This window comes from Oreochromis niloticus, linkage group LG22, assembly GCF_001858045.2.
Source record: "Oreochromis niloticus isolate F11D_XX linkage group LG22, O_niloticus_UMD_NMBU, whole genome shotgun sequence".
NCBI lineage: Eukaryota > Metazoa > Chordata > Actinopteri > Cichliformes > Cichlidae > Oreochromis > Oreochromis niloticus.
Window position 1 is genome coordinate 13,166,406 of NC_031985.2, and position 17,783 is coordinate 13,184,188.

Genomic DNA, 17,783 nt, shown 5'->3' on the forward strand with positions numbered 1-17,783 from the left:
TGGGACCCAATTTTTGCAGCTATCAACAATCGTCGTTATTTAGCTATAGCCACCGGTTAGCATTAGCATTGCTCCTCCGGTTCAGGCTGTTTTGCCTTTGTTTCACATGCACACTTTGTTCATTCATTTCCCCTCTTTGGTGGGACTTCTACATTTGTGTGCACGCTGCTCTTCTGACTCATTTAGGCTTTTTAAATACGATTAACATTACATGTTAGCCAAACCATAAAGCTTTAATCTACGTAACATCTGGACAGAGGTAAATGACTGAAGCTACATATTAGAACCTGAATGAGCTTTGTGTTTGCTGACACTCCTCATTTCTTCTGCCATAAATCGGTCATGCTGCAAGCTGCAGGCATGTTAAGACATTGCACAGGCTCAAATAAATCATATGCCTTCCTGTTTTTTAACACAGGCCAATCCGAAAGCTTCCCCAGTCATCTTATAAGCGTTATTAATATCCACTGCTTAACAAAAGGATTACTGGCATTACCAGAAATCAGTTTTTCACACGCTTTAACCTTAAAAAGCTGCATCAAAAGTAGGCCTACACATGAAGCTACAAAAAAAAGCTTCTCTGAAATCTTTGTCTTTCTCGACAACACATTCAAAAACTAAAATATGACACAAACAAAAGGAAAAGCCTGAATGATCATCTTCAAGCCCCAGTGGCTCGTGCAGTTCTTGTTTCACTGTTGTGTGAATAGAGCCATGATTGAATTAAAGCAGCAGTTTGTTATGACTACAGTTGTTGGCTCTGATTGTTTGGAGAGGAGCTGCTCAGCATTGACGTCAATGCAAATATATACCTCAACAACAAAAAAAAGCTGAGCCAACCGCTGACCTGTGGAAATGAAAATGATTTGTTCCCCTTTAGTTCATGCTTAATATACATTTGTCTATAGTCTGACAGTACCAGCATATTTCACTCTTCACTGAGTCTGCATTGATGCTTGTGAACAGAATAAGTTTGGAATAGTCCTTCTTGCAGCACCATGGGTTGAACTCCAGGCTCCTTCCTGCATGTCATCCCCCTTCTTGCTCTTCACAGCTTCTTCACTGTTCTTTACTTAATAACTGGTAAAAACTGAGTTCTTACCTTTCATAAAAAAACAGCTGTCTCTCTATTTTATGTCATTATTCGCAGCTAACATAAAGGCCTCATAGCAAACAAAGTGTGGTATAAATCTTTTCTCTCACTCTTCCACGAGCAAGTGATTAAACATAAGGATTTCCCAAAATGTCAAACTCTCTTTTAAAAGTTTAACTTTACAGCTTTTAAATAATTTCATCCAACCAGTGTGGCTCTGGTTTGTTAAAATTAATGTATGACTAAAGCTTTGAAGCTCTGCTTCGCCTGGTTAAGGGCACTCTCTATAATAACTGATTGAGCCGGTGTGTACTGATCAAAGATGTGAGAGTACTTGACATTTTGAAAAGGCTTACATAAATAAGTGCATAATTTGCTTTTGAAAGGACGTTCAAGAGCAACAAGAATGAAGAAGTCTAGGCTGCTGAATTAACCCCCTCATCTTTGAAGGTGCATGCAAGAGACGTGCTTTTAATTAAACATCTGAATGAATATGAAGCAGCAGAACTGAGAAGGTCTAAATTTCGGTAATAAGACATGTTCAGAATATGACTAATTACATAAATAGATATTAGTCCAGTCAGTTCGAGCAGTTGCCTGGTCGTGTGAATTATCCCTGTGTGACACTTTAAAGGCTCTGATTTACAGTCACATGGTTAACAAGGAGGAAGTTAACCCATCTTATCATTTCAGCTGGACTGGGTGATGCCGGCCACCCTCGGCCTGAATTCACCCAATCACACAAGCACTTTTAACCTGATATTCACACACTCAAATGGATGCATGTGGACTACAGGAACTGGGAATTGAACCGATCAGTAGACCTCCGGGCTTACTGGAACAACCACACAACAAAAACTTTTGTGTATACATTTGAATAGCCTGAAGGTATGCCTTGAAAATCTGGCTTTCCCTCTGGTGTAACTGGATCACAAAAAGTCTGAAAACCACTGATCTGTAAAGTATTTACACTGTATACAGCAGTCTGTGCTGAGTCTATAGAAGCCTTTATAACACTGAAACCCTTTATCCCCAAATAAGAAAATTAGCAAGCCAAGAATACTGAAATTTATGAAATGGGCCTTGCTGGATAAGAACAGAGCACTAAAGGTTATAGGACAGCAGGCAGACAGAGTAAATACCCATTGGATGGTCAGCTTGAAGAATTACAACACAAACACTAACATTAGATATGCTGGTTTTCTGTATTCTATCTTATATCCATGCATTATTAAGGAAATTAGTCTTTTTAGGATATTAATATTTCATGCAGTTGTCCTATATTATACAGAAAACTGCTTTCATTGTAGGTCAACCTGCATATGAGATGATGGAAACTGCCCCAGACTGGTCACCATCTTTATATCTGGGGCGCACAGACATTATACGCTCTACAAAAGGAAGTGAGTGAGAGCAGCAGAGGCGAGACCAGAGGGGCTGCCACGTTGGAGAAAGTGACCAGCTTTGTGCAGAGGAGGGGACTCATGAGGCCAGAGAAAATGAGAAATCTGAATATGTCTTCCACTGCTATTTAAAAACTCCACGGTGTGTTGCTGTGTGTAAACTTAAGCGCCGTGCCTACAATCTGTTAACATAGGTCAGATGAAGCTCTTCTTCATTATTCAGAAAAGAAAAGCGAATCTAACGCTGACGTTTGTCTCTCTGGCGGCGCTCTCACACTCACTGCATGCAGAAACAAGTGCGTGCAAAAACGGAACAACATGTGGGAAGCATGTGTCGTCACATCACGGCTTCACGGTCGAGAGGGCGGGGGGAACTAACAGAATGTTCGAGACTTTTCCGTGATGGCGAGGCTGCAGAATGGGCCTTTTGTTTGCCATCTTTCACCGAGTTTTCTCGATGCAATGTTTGTTTCAAAGCCTGCCACCAGTTAGAAATCTCTGAAATATTTAAGGCGCGCTAAGCATTCGTGCCAATTCTGAAGAAATTGTTTAGTAAAATGTTGTGATGTAACCTGCAGCTGCAGTTTCTGGTTGTAGTATCAACAGGGAAAACCGGCTAACCGGGCATGGTATGCAAAACATCAGCTCACGAACAAACAGAGTGTGTGTGACCCACTCAGGAGCAGGAACATGCGTAGAGAAAAGCTCTCAGGAAACCCACAGACGAAATTCATTTGAATATTTATTAAAAACCTACAGGCAGCGCTTGACCTACTTGTCTTTGCATGTTAAACTAAATAGATGACGTCCATTGCTGGCAACTTGACAACACTTAAGTTCATTTTTTAAAATTCTGAAAGGAAATTAGAAATTAAAAGAAAAAAGAAAGAAAACAGTAGAAAAAACTGTTTTAATCTAATTCAAACCAGTAATGCTGTGTTCCAGCATAAAGCAATATTTTACTTTTTGCATAATTGTGGCTCTTCTTTCCATCCTGCTCTTCACTTGCCTCGATCTATCATCCCAAATGTTTTACAGGAGTTCGTGAAAAACTAAGAATGCTCCAGGATTCAATGGCCCCCTTTAGCAGCAATAGCTTAAAGTAATCATCTTCTGTGTTACTTCACATCATTGTGGAGGAATTCAATGTTGCTTCAGTTCATTGAGGTCTGTGGATATTCATTTATCTGCAGCTCTCTTAAGGTCCCACCACAGCATTTCAATCAAGCTGAGGTCTAGAATTGCAGCAGTTTGGTTCTTTTCTTTTTTTAGCCATTTTGCTTGTTGTTTGGTTTGCAGCTGTGTTTGGGATCGTTGTCCTGTTTCATGACTCAGTTTCAGCTGAGCTGTAGCTGTCAGCCTCACATTTGACTCGAGAATATTTTGATATACAAATCATCTCCTTCCACCACCATGGTGACATTTTTGCAGAAGTCTTGTGGTTTGTTTAGACACAGCTTTGCCAAACTAAGCTGTGTTGCCATGTTCTTTTTAGGGGAAAGAGGCTTTTTTTTCCAGGAAAACCTTCCAAAAATACTTCTTCTGTCTTTTTATAATTGTGCTGTCACGAACTTTAATATTTAACATGCTGACTGATGCCTGTAGAGTCTGAGATGTAGCTCTCAGGTTTGGCCACAGAGTTAATTAACCTCTGCTTTTACAGAGGTGCTCACATGTGCTGATAATCAATGAATAAAGTACATTTGCTTAACAGGGCCTGGTGGCTGCTTCCCCTCTTAATTCCTATTAAAGGAGTAAGAATGTGCTTTCTTTTTCATGTGACTACATCTGCAGAAGCATCGCAGCTGCAACTTTCAGAAGCAGATACATTTAAAAAGTGTTACGTTTCTACTTCTGAAATGCATCAGAGCACAAGTGTAAAGATGCATGACAAGAAAAAAAATAGAAAAAATACCTTACAGTTGTACTTAAATTTACTTAGGTAGATTTTTTCTTTTGATTCACTGATGTTTAACCAAAGGGTAGGGGCAGCTAAGACACTACAAATAGTTCATGAAAAGCAGTATTAAATTAAATTTAACTAAGTCACATTACTCACGTTCACAGAGGCAGGTCATATTTCATTCTTTTACCTGCACACCTGCAGTTTGGACCCAGTTGATGCTTTCAGTTCGTCGTTGCTCTTTGAAAGCCTGAAAATCAAAGACCTGACTTACGTGAACTCTTTTGTCGCTGACAAAGGCTGTTGCTCGGCATTCAGCCCAGTATGACCCACCTTTTGGACCAGATATTTGAGGTCAGATTTGAGGCCTTTTTATATGACCTGTTCATGTTGCTTTATGTATGTTGACTGTTTAGTTACCCAACATTTCATGACTGAACACAAGGGAACACAATGCTGCTGCGCGAAAGAACTGCAACTAATGCAAGCATATCTTTTCAACCGCATTTGTAACCCTGACCCAGATATTCACCTGCTAACACCAAACTCCCCAAAATACTGACTGTTTTCACTAGAGGGTAAGGCTTGGTTTGTAGCACCCACTTTGGATATTTTAGTTCAATTCAGTTGACACTACTGAATCGCTGCAGAGCCTAAACTGTAACATGCAATTGAGCTGTTGGACTTGGACCTAAAAATATGTCTTAGACAATAATTACTTTTACTTTTCAGAGCCAGCTAAGTCTAAACACAGATTACAATTACAGCCTACAGCACTTTATTTAATGTTAAATGTTACAGGCTGTATTTGGTATTAATCTATTTGCCTGCATATTACTTTTGTCATGGTCCGGAGTCTAGTGGCCCTCAAGGCCTGGAGTTGGACACCCCTGATCTAAGAGCTATGGGAAACAGAGGCTTTAAAACAGGGGTGTCCAACTCCAGGCCTCAAAGGCCGGTGTCCTGCAGGTTTTAGATCTCACCCTGGGTCAACACACCTGAATCACATGATTAGTTCATTACCAGGCCTCTGGAGAACTTCAAGACATGTTGAGGAGGTAATTTAGCCATTTAAATCAGCTGTGTTGGATCAAGGACACATCTAAAACCTGCAGGACACCGGCCCTCAAAGTCTGGAGTTGGACACGTCTGCTTTAAAAGATGTAAATGGTAATTAGAAAGAATGGAAACACCAGGGTAACAAGACACAGCTGAAACTAATTAAGACAAAGGAAGTAAAACTAAGAGCATAGTACAAGACACAGAGGTCTAACAAAATAAAACCAGAAAATCCTTGAGAACAAGGTACAAGACAATACCAAGGAGGCTAGACTAAAATAATGACTCAAAACACCAAAAGAAGCTAGAATACAGGGGGAACAAACAGAGCTGAAGAAAACCTGGACTGTAAACTGCAGACTACAAAACTCAAACCCATTCGAGAAAATCAAAATGAACAGGTATTTAAATTCCAAAAACTCAAAACTCTAACATGTAACAAACTTATTCACAAGAAAGGGAAGATGGTAGCAAGAGATCAACAGAGCGATTGGTGTGGTGTCTGGGTGAAAAGGCTACACCAATCACTAATAGTGATGAATGAGCCGAGTGTGGCAAAAAAAAACCTGTCAATTTACTGGTTGAGCTTCTCTCACCTGTGGGCATGAGCTGTGAGTAGTGACAGAAAGAATAAGATTACTTATACGAGCAGGAGAAATTAAATGAGCTTTCCCCCGAAGGGTATCTGAGCTTTCCCTTATAGGGTGAAGAGTTCACTGGGTCTCAGAGTAGAGCCGCTACTCCTCCACAAGGAGCCATTTGTGCTGGTTCAAGGAGTATCACTCCTAGGTGATGGATTTTGGCAATATCCAAGTGGAAGGAGACCCTGGGATGGACCCAGGATATAATGGAGATTTTACAAGAAAGCCCTCAATGTCTTCTCAGAAGAGCTGGAGGAGGTCTGCTTAGTGTGCTGCCCATGTAACGCAGACCAGAATAAGCAACAGAAAATGGATTGATGGAGTCCATACTAAATGTTTTCCACTGAGTCACCATTTCAGCATTAGTCATGCTAGAGATAACCCCTTGCAAAACAGAATCTCCAACATCAATAAGTTACCAAGCATAGCTGCAAAGAAAATTTTCCACCGGATCATTTTTCGTAAATAGGGGTAGATTTAGGCTGTTGCACTAACTTAAGCATGCAAGTCCTACCAGTTAATTGTTGTTTGCTTCCCTCAGCTCTCAGAGTTATGTAAGTTTAGACATGCAAAACAGAAAAAAAAAAAATACAGTCACTAGAAGAGTCTTCAGACACACTAATCGTCTCTACCCACACAGGCAATCTGGGAGGATTACATTATACAGTCTGTGCCCCTCTGTCTGACCTCGCTCACAACCAGAATGGGACCCAAGTTGTGCAACCCGAGGGGGGCTTGCTGCCAGCAGGTCTGTACCATCCAGCTGTGGCGGAAATGTAACCCTTAGATATGTAAACTAGTGATTAAAAATGCTATAATGGGAAACGGATGTCCACACTACAGCTGTGGTACATGGGAAACGGAGCAAGGCTGATTACTTTTTCAAATACACAGGGTCAGGAAATCTGCCCTGGAAATGTTTCCATAAGAACTTAAAGTTCTGCTTCCAGTTCACATATTAATCAATAACTTGTCTCCATAACATGGAGTTGTTTAGTCTAGCACATTCTGCTCTCTTGGTCTCTGTTTACAATTAACTGCGCCGATTGGTATCAAGAATGAAAAAAATGCTGCTATTGCTGAGCTCAGTGAATTTTCAGCTACATTAAAGGAACATCTTACACAACCCTGTGAATCTCTTGAATTCAAACCATCTTAAATAGACAGAAGGTGCGAAACATAGAGATTTAACTTTGCTGAAATGATGTTTAAACAGGAAGTGGGAGCCAAACATCCTAAGAGATATACAATGCTAAAAATGTGACTAGTTACATGACTAAACAAACTGATGATGCATGATGATCCAGTTAAGTCATCCTGACCTGTTAAACCTTTCTTTGTTTGAGGCTCTTGATGACTTTTTATAAATTCATCTCTCAAGTCGCACTTCATGTACCAAAGGTCCCTGACGTCATTCGGCTCCATCACCAGTCTTCTTCTTACATAAACCTAAAGGCCAGTGCAGCGGAGAAACTTAAATCCTTCTCAAAGACCAAAGCTCTTTAGCTTTTTCCCGACTGAGTTGATGCACGACTGAATGCACAATCGACAACCGACGCTGATGTCAAATGACCTGAGGAACTGCAGTCAATGAATGGAGTGGCTTTTATTCCTGAGTAGCCTTTAGTGAAGTTGTTTTCTGTACATCTATGTGAGGGGTTTGTCTTTTCATTCCTCTCTGACTCTGCTTGCAAAGGAAGGATCAGACCCTAGGCTATGCTGCCTTACTCAGATGGCGGAGTTGCATAAGAAGTGAGTGCTGGACTGAATCTGGGTTAATGCTACTCCCGCTTCACCGAAGTGACAGTGCAAAGTCAGAGATAAGAAATGAGATCTTCTTATATGAACAGGAATCAAATCTCAGACCTGATCTCATAACAGCAAGTGTGTGCTTCCTGTAAATCCTTGATGTAACCTTGAAATCATCACTGATAAAATCAACTAGATGTGCAAAGACAAAAAAACCCCTGAGTATTAAAAGTCTGTTTGATATTTAATTACCAAAGGTTTGCACATATCTTGGTTTACTTTCTTTCTTGGTCTGAGTTTCTTTGTAAATGTAATTTTAATGATTACTTCACTTTTTTTTAAGAATAATAAACAAAGGTTACATTGGAAAATAAACAGTAAGTTCACTTATTGGACTGCCTCCTCCAGTTCACATGTCAAGAGTGTCCTTGGGCAACATATCAAAATACCCCCAAAACTGCCCACTAATGTGTCACTGGTGTGTGCAAAAGGAAAATATATATTTACACAATAGAAGAATTGTGTAAATGTGTGTGAATGGGTGAATTTCATCCAAAAATGAGGGTAGAAAAGCACTATGTATAAATGCAGGCTGTATACTATAAATACATTATGGAAAACATGCTAAACTTGCCAATTTCAAAAGCTATAAAAACACTGTCTTCTGGGTGATTTTAACTCCAGTATCCTTACAGTTATGGTAAATTCCCCACTTTCATATTTATTTGATATTTAGTGCAGTCAAGTGCAGCTTTGAAGCAGAAGTTATTTTTGATGCAGGTTAATAACACTTGCGTCATCACATCTTATTATAGCTCAGCATCAGCCAACTGGCTCCCAAAGGTTACGCTGCATCTTATATATGTGCTTGTTGCCATCTGTGTTTAATGCGTGAGTGAATCAGAAGCAAGATGCACGCGCTTTCTCAATTAGGAAAAGTGCTATTTGAATCCACTCATCACCACAAACATCTTTAATAACCTTCCTGAAGAAATAGTTTCATTTTACCTGTGTTTACATCCACTTCTGTTACATCAAGTATCATTACTGAGCTCATGATAAATTCTATGGTGCTACTTTGTATCTCTGAAAGTTCTCAACCGAAGTGTTTCAGAAACTCTGGTGGTTGAAGATGAGGCACAAGCAAGCCTGCCTCTGTTTTTAAGCTAAAGGATTCACCCAGCTGTGAAACACAACTGCAGCAAGATCATTGGCAGCATGATTAGTTGACTTATTCAACCTGAACTCTATCGCTGATAGCATAATTTAAAGTATTGTAAGCGAATCTTACAATGCTTATCATTTACTACAAACGCTTAGATTGACAGATGAGTGGACTGTTGCATGAGGAAGTTTAGGGAATTGCACAGTGGAGAGGACTTCACCAGGCCACTTGTGAAAACCTTAAGGAAAGGCTTGGAGTTGGGTTGATTTTTAACCACTCTTTGCATAACCACAGTTCTAAAAAAACTAGATAATTTTACCTAACATGTTTTTTTTGTTTTTTTGTTTTGACTTTTAACTTTCTATGTAATCCTATTCCTAACTCTAACCCTAAACATGTTGCAGACAGCTTGCAGATGTTCAGTGGTTCCCAGCAAACATGGTTCATACACTAACATTATATTCTGGATCAAAACTGGCTGGTCGTGGTATGACTTGAAAAACTGCAGGACCGGGGGATAGATGTGATATTTCTATGCATATTATTTCTCAAAAAGCAAGAAATATCATATTGTTAAAATAAAAATAAATAAACAAATGCATGTATCATCGTTTTCTTTGAATACAAAATTACCGCTGCATACAATCGCCAAAGACCAGTGTTACTGGAGCAACACAGCCATTTACAATTACCTACATGTAATTTCTAGCTTTGCTGTTGTATGATGGACTTATCATATCTTGAACAGCACAACCATGAACTTTCTGTCACTGATGTCAGCATTATAAACTTATGATGTAAGTAATTTGGTCTTAAGAACTGGATCTGTTTATTCTGAAATGATAATATAAAGCATTTCTTGAATACCAACTTTCTCTTGCTAGAAAGTCTAACATGGACATCCAAATGATGTTCAAAGCATGCACACAATACAGCAAGGTTACATCTGGGACATAAATGTCATGAGTTACTGTGCCAGCTGATGGTTATTCAACATCAAAATGTTGGCTGGGATAATGTGTGTTTATCACTGTTAGGAGGCTCATTTTATTCCAAACTGTGATTTCTTCTGTAGCGATAACTATGTAAAGTAAATATTTGTGACCGTACGGTGACTGATTAAAGAACAAGCTAAAGTAAATCATTAATGCTTCTACAATCCTGGAATGTCTGTTATCCAGAGCTTACTAAACATAGTAGTTCAGTGCAATGCAATACAGTTAAACATTTAACAGCCATGAGATCCATATCTGTGAAATACTGACCATATTAACTGATGAGGTTAGAAAGTCCATCTTCTATTAATTATGCAAGTAAAAGTCTCATTGAGATTAAAATCACTTTTCCAGGAGAGACCTGACCAAGAGGGCAGCAGACAGTCTAACAAAAGAACACATATACATATAACAGCTAAAGAAAAAATTACAATTGGTGTTCAATACAGACAAGTGAACACAAACAAGATTAAAAGTAGTCACACTAATGTTTTGTCACTCCTTTATAAAGGAATTAAGACTGTAGGCCGTCGTGACTGTGGTTTGTACACATACAGATGCACAGTGATGTACACAGTTTTTACAACCAATAATAAAACGTAACGCACAATGATAGACAGTCTCCAACCTTTTTAATAACTGGTCTGGTGAATTCATAGATAGCAGATCATTGTAATCCAACTCCAGCCCTAAAGTGCCGATGTCCTGCAGGTTTTAGACCTCACCCTGGGTCATCACACCTGAATCAAATGATTAGTTCATTATGAAGCCTCTGAAGATCTTTAAGACATGTTGAGGAGGTAATTTAGCCATTTAAACCAGCTGTGTTGGAACAAGGACACATCTAAAACCTGCAGGACACCGGCCCTTGAGGCCTGGAGTTGGACACCCCTGCTGTAATCCAATGAAAGTAAATAAATTGCAGAGATGAAGTATTTCCTAACTTGGAGAGAGAAACAACATTTATTCTTAAAAAAGAAACTTTAAGTTTCAACTTGGACACAAGTATCTTTTTTAAAGATAAATTTGGATAATAGATACTTATAAGATGTAACCATGTAAATTTCAGCCCCTTGAATGGTTTGGGTCTTTTGTCATTTGAGGATAACATGAACTTGGATTTGCATTTAAGTTGAAAAGTAAACATCATCAAAGGCAGATTGCAGAAATTCGAGGGTTTGTACTACTGAAGGTGGCGAACAGTAGATAAATGTGTCATCTGCATAAAAATGGGATGCAGCATTTGATAAATTATCACAAAGGTTGATTATATAGAGAGAAGAGCAGTGGTCCTAACATGGAGCCCTGGGGAACATCTTTGGATACAGAGAAAAAGAGAAAGAAGACCCGGAGAAGTTGACAGATTGTGTTCTAGATGACAAGTAATTTGCAAACCAACTTACAGCATTCACAGAAAAAACAACATTGTTTACTCTGTTTACCAAAATAACCATGGTCGACTGTTTCCAAAACCTCGACAAATTAAGAAAAAGAGTTGCACATTTGCTATCATCATATATAGTGGTTCAACACTTTAATATCAGCAGTTATTCTAATAAAGTAATAAACAGATCTTAACACCAAATGGGGCTACTGGAACCTTTGTTGAGTATTTATTACATACTTTATGGACTATAATGTTTTAATTAAACCATTCCTAAAATTGTCTAATTAAAATGAGCTTTAGTTACACTTTATGGTTATATGCTGTATTCAGTAAATTATTTTCTCTCAACGTGCAGTATGTTACCGAATAATTTGATGTCACTCATCAGTGTCATTCGATTGGAGTGCCTGCTGCTCCCATAATTGGAAACTGCCTCAAAGCACTGATGTGGACTGATGCACATATCGATGGCATGTAATTGGCTCCCTGTGAGGCTGGAAAAGGCCGACGCTGTGAGTTTCATTGTCTGTGTGTTGTCAGGATTGGCCAGAAATGGAAAAGAAAATGAGAGAGAAATGGACTAAATGGAAAACAGCATCAGAACAGAGGGAAACCACAGACTGAATGTCTGCGTTTGGCATGTTGTTAGGAATCTAGCAAGATTTGGAGTGAAATCTTAATTATTTGATCTCCGCTTTATAAAACCCTGGCCTTGGTTTTCTCCATGCATCAACCTGTCCATTTTAATCTTGCGTGCAGTCTTTTAATGGAAAATTTTAACAGGAGATTGAAGCCAACGACTTTCTGCTCCATCATGCAGGATTATTCATTTTCTGAACTTCAGACGTCATACAATGCCAGATGGAAAATTGAGATAGAATAAGAATAGCAAAGCGGCTCAGCTGCCACCTGCACACTTCATCAGCAGGTAGCAGCGTTTTTTTCTCTGTATTTGTTTTCTGTTATAAACCTGTGTGTTGCCTGTAACAAGGACAGTAATCGTTAGTAATTCTTTCTGGTGTCTGCAGTGCAGTCCCCTCTTAAATACACATAAAGATACAGATTCATACAGCAAACTAAATCAGGTTACAGACGTGTTCAGTTTCACTTTAATTTATTTGTTGGGCTCCGGTTAATTCAAAATTTATTAAATCTAAATTCATACAACTGGAGGAATCTGGAGGTTTCAGTTACATCAAGTTATGTTTACCTGTTTAATTCAATTCAATTCAATTTTATTTATACAGCGCCTCAAATCGCCTCAAGGTGCTTTATTTTTTAAGGTAGACCCTACAACAATGCATACAGAGAAGAACCCAACAATCATATGACCCCCTATGGGAAAGCAATTTGGCAACAGTGGGAAGGAAAAACTCCCTTTTAACAGGAAGAAACCTCCGGCAGAACCAGCTCAGGAAGGGGCGGCCGTCTGCCTCGACTGGTTGGGGTGCGAGAAGGAAGACAGGACAAAAGACATGCTGTGGAAGAGAGACAGAGATTAACAACAAGTATGCAGAGATTTCTGTTAACACATGGTGAACGTGAAAGGTGACTGAAGAAGAAATACCCAATGCGTCATGGGAATCCCCCAACAGCCTACACTTGTTGCAGCAACTAGCACTAAGCAGCTCTGATCAAGGAGCAAAACATTTCTGAGTGCTACTGTTTAGTTTTAGTTTTCAACCTTAACCTGAGCTATCTTCTAGTAACCTTGTTCAATATTAGACAAGGTTAGCTGTTGACCTGATAATCAATAATAACCTCCACTGTTTCTCAAAAAACAAACTGTCCTAGATTGTATTAGTTGGAAAATCTGAGATGAATCAATTCTCAGTCAATCAGTGATTTTGGGAGAAATGCTAGCCCGTTCACTGAGATGAAACCAGCAGCTGCTCTAACCAGTTTTCTGGACAAATCCCCGGTCTGAACTGGGGAAGGATTTATGTGATTACATGTATGATACAACGGCTCACTGTTCATATTGTGTTAATTACACCAGAACACCACAGATTGCAGAGAGCTACAAACTACATCATCCAGTCTATTTTCTATAAATGGTTTGCATGGATTATGATGGGACTGAGGGACATTAGAGGGATGTGATTGAACTGTAACTTCCAAACAGTGAAATTTTAAAATAAAGCCAAGTGGGCCAGAAAAAATGAAGCTCAAGCAAAACATGCAGTTCCACTTGTGGCCACTTGAAGCTGGCTCCAAAAGTGAGCCAATCCCCACAGACATACGGCAGACATGCCCCTCCCTAAACCTTGTTCTGCCAAAGGTTTCTTCCCTATAAAAGGGAGTTTTTCCTTCCCACTGTCGCCAAACCACTTTCTCCATCTGATTGTTGGGATTTTCTGTTTTCTCTGTATGTGTTTGGCACTGTAAATTCATTTGAGGAGAACTCCTATGATAAAATGCTCAACTTAACAGCATCACAAAACATAGAGCTTGGTACAAAAACAGCTTTGGACTCTACCCAGACAAACTTTATTTTGGCAGTTTCCCAGGTGTACTAATCCCTGCCAAAGTTTATCTTCTGATTTATTTTTATTCTTTAATCCTTCTGAGCCAACAACATGATTTATTTAAAAATAAGAAGTCCCCTCACTCTGTTTTGCTTTGCCTTCCTGTCTCGTGTTTCCCTACAGTCTGGTCAAGTTGCCGTTGTCACTCAGATGTCCTGAGTCTTGAGTCCCACGGTCGGATAAACTCTCATTCCTCCTTCTTGGATTGCAGAAGACAGCGGTAGCCTGTGTTCTGCTCTGGTGATCCTCTACAGCTCCTGCTGAGTCTGGTTAGAGATGACCTTCAGCTTGTAGAGTTTGAGCCACTATGCTGTAGCTCAGTGAGGCTGTAGGAATACCAGCCGCAGTTCAAGACTGGAGTTAAAGTCCATCCTCAGGATGAGGAATTATGCTGATGATGGATTGTTGCTGATCTATCATTCTGTCCACTGAAAAATATTTATATCAAGTATTTTTTTCAGCGAGTGCTGGTGTTTATTTTTTATTTCTATATTGTCTGAGACCCAACACTCTGTTTTGGACCAGAGAAAACTATTATTCAGTATTTATTGTATGGATGTTGTATTGATTGACAGGTATTCAGATACAGGTAACTGAAAGCCAGCCTGACTCTGCTAGGCGTCACTTTCACTACTTTAATTTCTTTAATCTGGACTTAGTGTGTGTGTGTGTGTGTGTGTGTGTGTGTGTGTGTGTGAATATGGCTTACTAATGTGGTAAAGATAATCCAAAAAGTTTGACAACTGAAAAAGTAGTGTCTGTTTCTTAGCTAATTAGCCAATAATTTGCACACTTTATGGAAGAAAGGAGCGTGCTAGGATCAGCTGATATATTTGTACTTCCCATTTTGTTCTTCAAATTTAGTAACTTCTAGCTTTGGGGTGGCTGTAGCTCAGGTGGCAGAGCAGGTCAGCCACTAATCAGAAGGTTGGTGGTTCGATCCCAGGCTGCCTCCTGGCTGCATGCCAAATATCCTTGGGCAAGATACTAACCCCATGTTGCCTACTGGTGGTGGTCAGAGGGCCCGGTGGCACCAGTGTCCGGCAGCCTCGCCTCTGTCAGTGCGCCCCAGGGTGGCTGTGGCTACAATGTAGCTTGCCATTGCCAGTGTGTGAATGGGTGAATGACTGAATGTAGTGTAAAGTGCTTTGGTCCTTAGGGACTGAGTAAAAGCACTATACAAAGGCCATTTACCATTTAAAAAGTCAACATGGTGAGAGCTTCAAAATGCCCTGTCCAAAAAATAAGTCCTACTAGCATACTATGTCCATGTGTAACATGCAGTGATTATATGAGTAAAACTTAGGTTTATGTGCTCCAGACTGCATCAATGCCAATCATTAAGCTGCTTCTTGATGACGAGCTGATGGATCTGACCACTTGTGGGCGGCCTGTCAGCTCCAGTCTGGATGTTCTCTGAGATGTGAGAGATTGTGATTCACCGGATGGAGATGAGCTTAGCATTTCTCTCTCGCCATTAAAATTCGGTGTCAGTGAAGCATGACCGTGATGTTCCAAGATACACGGGACCACTGAGTGTGGGCTGACAGCACGATTTAAGCTGGTTTTCAATGACTCCCCTGGTTCAGCCATGAAATGGAAGATAAACCTCCTTAAATTCATATTATTCAGCTTTTGAACCTGTCATAAATCATTACTACTTCATCGTGGGTATGCCATGGTTCTGAGTTATGTCTCTATGGGAAGAGAAGACCTGGGGACAGGGTACTGTATGCCTGTCTAACTTCAGTTTTCTAAGCACATCAGGCCACAATTACCCTAACCGCTCTGGTCAGATGGTGACAAAGAGCAGTAGGTCTCTTTTTCTTTCATGACTTTGCTATTTTTGTAAAATCCTTGACTCTGATGCAAAATGATATCTTCTTTTTTGTTAACTATATGTATGCATTTAATATTACATGAGGATGTGTCCAAATCACTTCATTTAAACTTGTGAAGTTCTGGAAATGGGGCTATACAAATCAGAAACCTTACCTCTTAAATTTGGCTTATCGCCCTGTAAAAATCATCTTGTCAGGCAACTCTTTTGAATCTGCATCCTTCTCGAATCTCTCGGTGGAAGCCACACTATGCTTCCTGTTACATTGCATCAAAGTGATGTTTCTTCAATATGATTTTCATTTCACACTGAAGTGCAGGGAGCAAAATCTTTAAAGTGACCCAGCTCATGAGGAAAAACTGGGTTGGTATGGCCCAAAAATTCCAGCACTGAAATCTCACCTTTGAGGAATAATTCAGTTTTTTTGACAAAAAAAACAAACAAAAAAACCTAACAAACATTCACCTAGTCTTGCTCTTTACCTAATACACATCCTTAGACTTAGACATAGCCAGACACCCAGCATTCATCAGCAGTGAAAATCCTTGATATGAAATTTGGGTCAAGATGATGCTATCTCTCCTCAAGTTTGGGGTTTGTGGTAAAATTGCAGAATGAAGATTGCAAGTGGTCATAACTGGACTTGAAGAGAGTGATCTAAAAACAGCAGCTGTCTTGGAAGCTACCCAAGAAGAGAGCCTTGAGGGGAGATTAGCCAAATTTAAATCAGATAAGGCTAACCACTGTCCAAAAACAAGTCTAAGCACTGATACTGAATATGTTAAAAAAAAAAAAAAAAAAAAAAAACTAAAAAGAAATCAAAATCTGGGTATGGTAATGTGGGAATATGACATCATAGATTTCTTGTCATTTCCTCTTTTGATAATTTTGTCATGATTCACAGGTACTACACAGAATGACCCAAAGAATATACCGGGAGTGTTTGTACGATTGCATCTAAAGCCTAGATTATACTTTGTTGAGTACATGGAGGCAGACAGCACAGTCTATAACCATTTGGTGACAAAATTTACATCAGTGGGACCAAACCAGACCCCAGTGCAGCGGTCCCTAACCCCCGGGCCACAGATCAGTACTGATCCATAAGTCGTTTGGTACCGGGCCGCAAGAGTTGAGGCTAAGGTGTGAAATTTATGGTTTTCAGAGTTTTATCAGTTTTTATCGTTATTTTTTTATCACTAACTTGGTTTCCATGGGTCTTTTCCTGTGTGTTATGAATAAATCTTATTTTTTTTGGTACCTGTACTGGTTTTATTTCGATGTATTTGTATTTATCTGTGACACCTTAAAGGCTGGTCTGTGAAAATATTGTTGGACATAAGCCGGTCCGGCGCACAAAAGGTTGGGACCGCTGCCCTAGGACTGTAGAGGACTCGTGGTCGCAGTCTTTTATTTTGAAAATTGGCTTGATTCTGTGTGATGTTCCTATGTTTCACTTCCTGCCCTCCTCATCTGTTCTCTCTGTCCATCTCTTCCATCAAAATAAACCCTATGCTATTTTGAGCAACAAAGAACAGAGAGGCTTTGAAACATGCTGCGCCTCATTTGACGCATTGTAAGCATTGCCTTCAGTGTGACGCAGACGTGTCCTGCCGGGGTATGTGGTATTGAGTTGAAAAGCACAGGTCATGTTTTTTAAAGGCTCATTTAATTATAGATTGTTTAATAAATAAAGTCAAAATTAAGGGAATCATTCTTTATTCAGAATTAGAGTGTTATGTAAATGCATATGCATAGGGCAAAGTAATTTATTCAGCAATGCCAACAAGTCCAGCAAGTCCACTGTTCTAGTCGGGAGTGTCGTGGTCACACTTAGCGAGCGATGGGTTCAAACCGGAGAGAGATGGGATAAGTGTGCAGGATGTAAAAAGGAGGTGAGAGCTTATCTGATGGAAGATTAAGAATACATGAAGTGTTATGAAAGAGGGAACATCATCCTAAGGCAAACACAGCTATTCCATCCTGTGTGTGATATCACCTCACTTACATAAGCAAACCC

The 17,783-nt window shown here is 39.7% G+C and overlaps 1 long non-coding RNA gene across 3 annotated transcripts; it reads left to right on the top strand.

Annotated features, from left to right (window-relative positions):
- Nucleotides 1-5,633: 5,633 nt before the first annotated feature.
- Nucleotides 5,634-8,317, top strand: LOC102076704 (uncharacterized). Of its 3 annotated transcripts, none has more exons than XR_001224588.3 (3): nucleotides 5,634-5,859; nucleotides 6,740-6,847; nucleotides 7,446-8,317. It is a non-coding gene; the product is annotated as an uncharacterized LOC102076704 (long non-coding RNA). The 3 variants fall into 3 exon arrangements; XR_001224589.3 differs by having other exon boundaries at nucleotides 7,481-8,317; XR_266295.3 differs by having other exon boundaries at nucleotides 5,636-5,859; nucleotides 7,501-8,317.
- The last annotated feature ends 9,466 nt before the right edge of the window (nucleotides 8,318-17,783 follow it).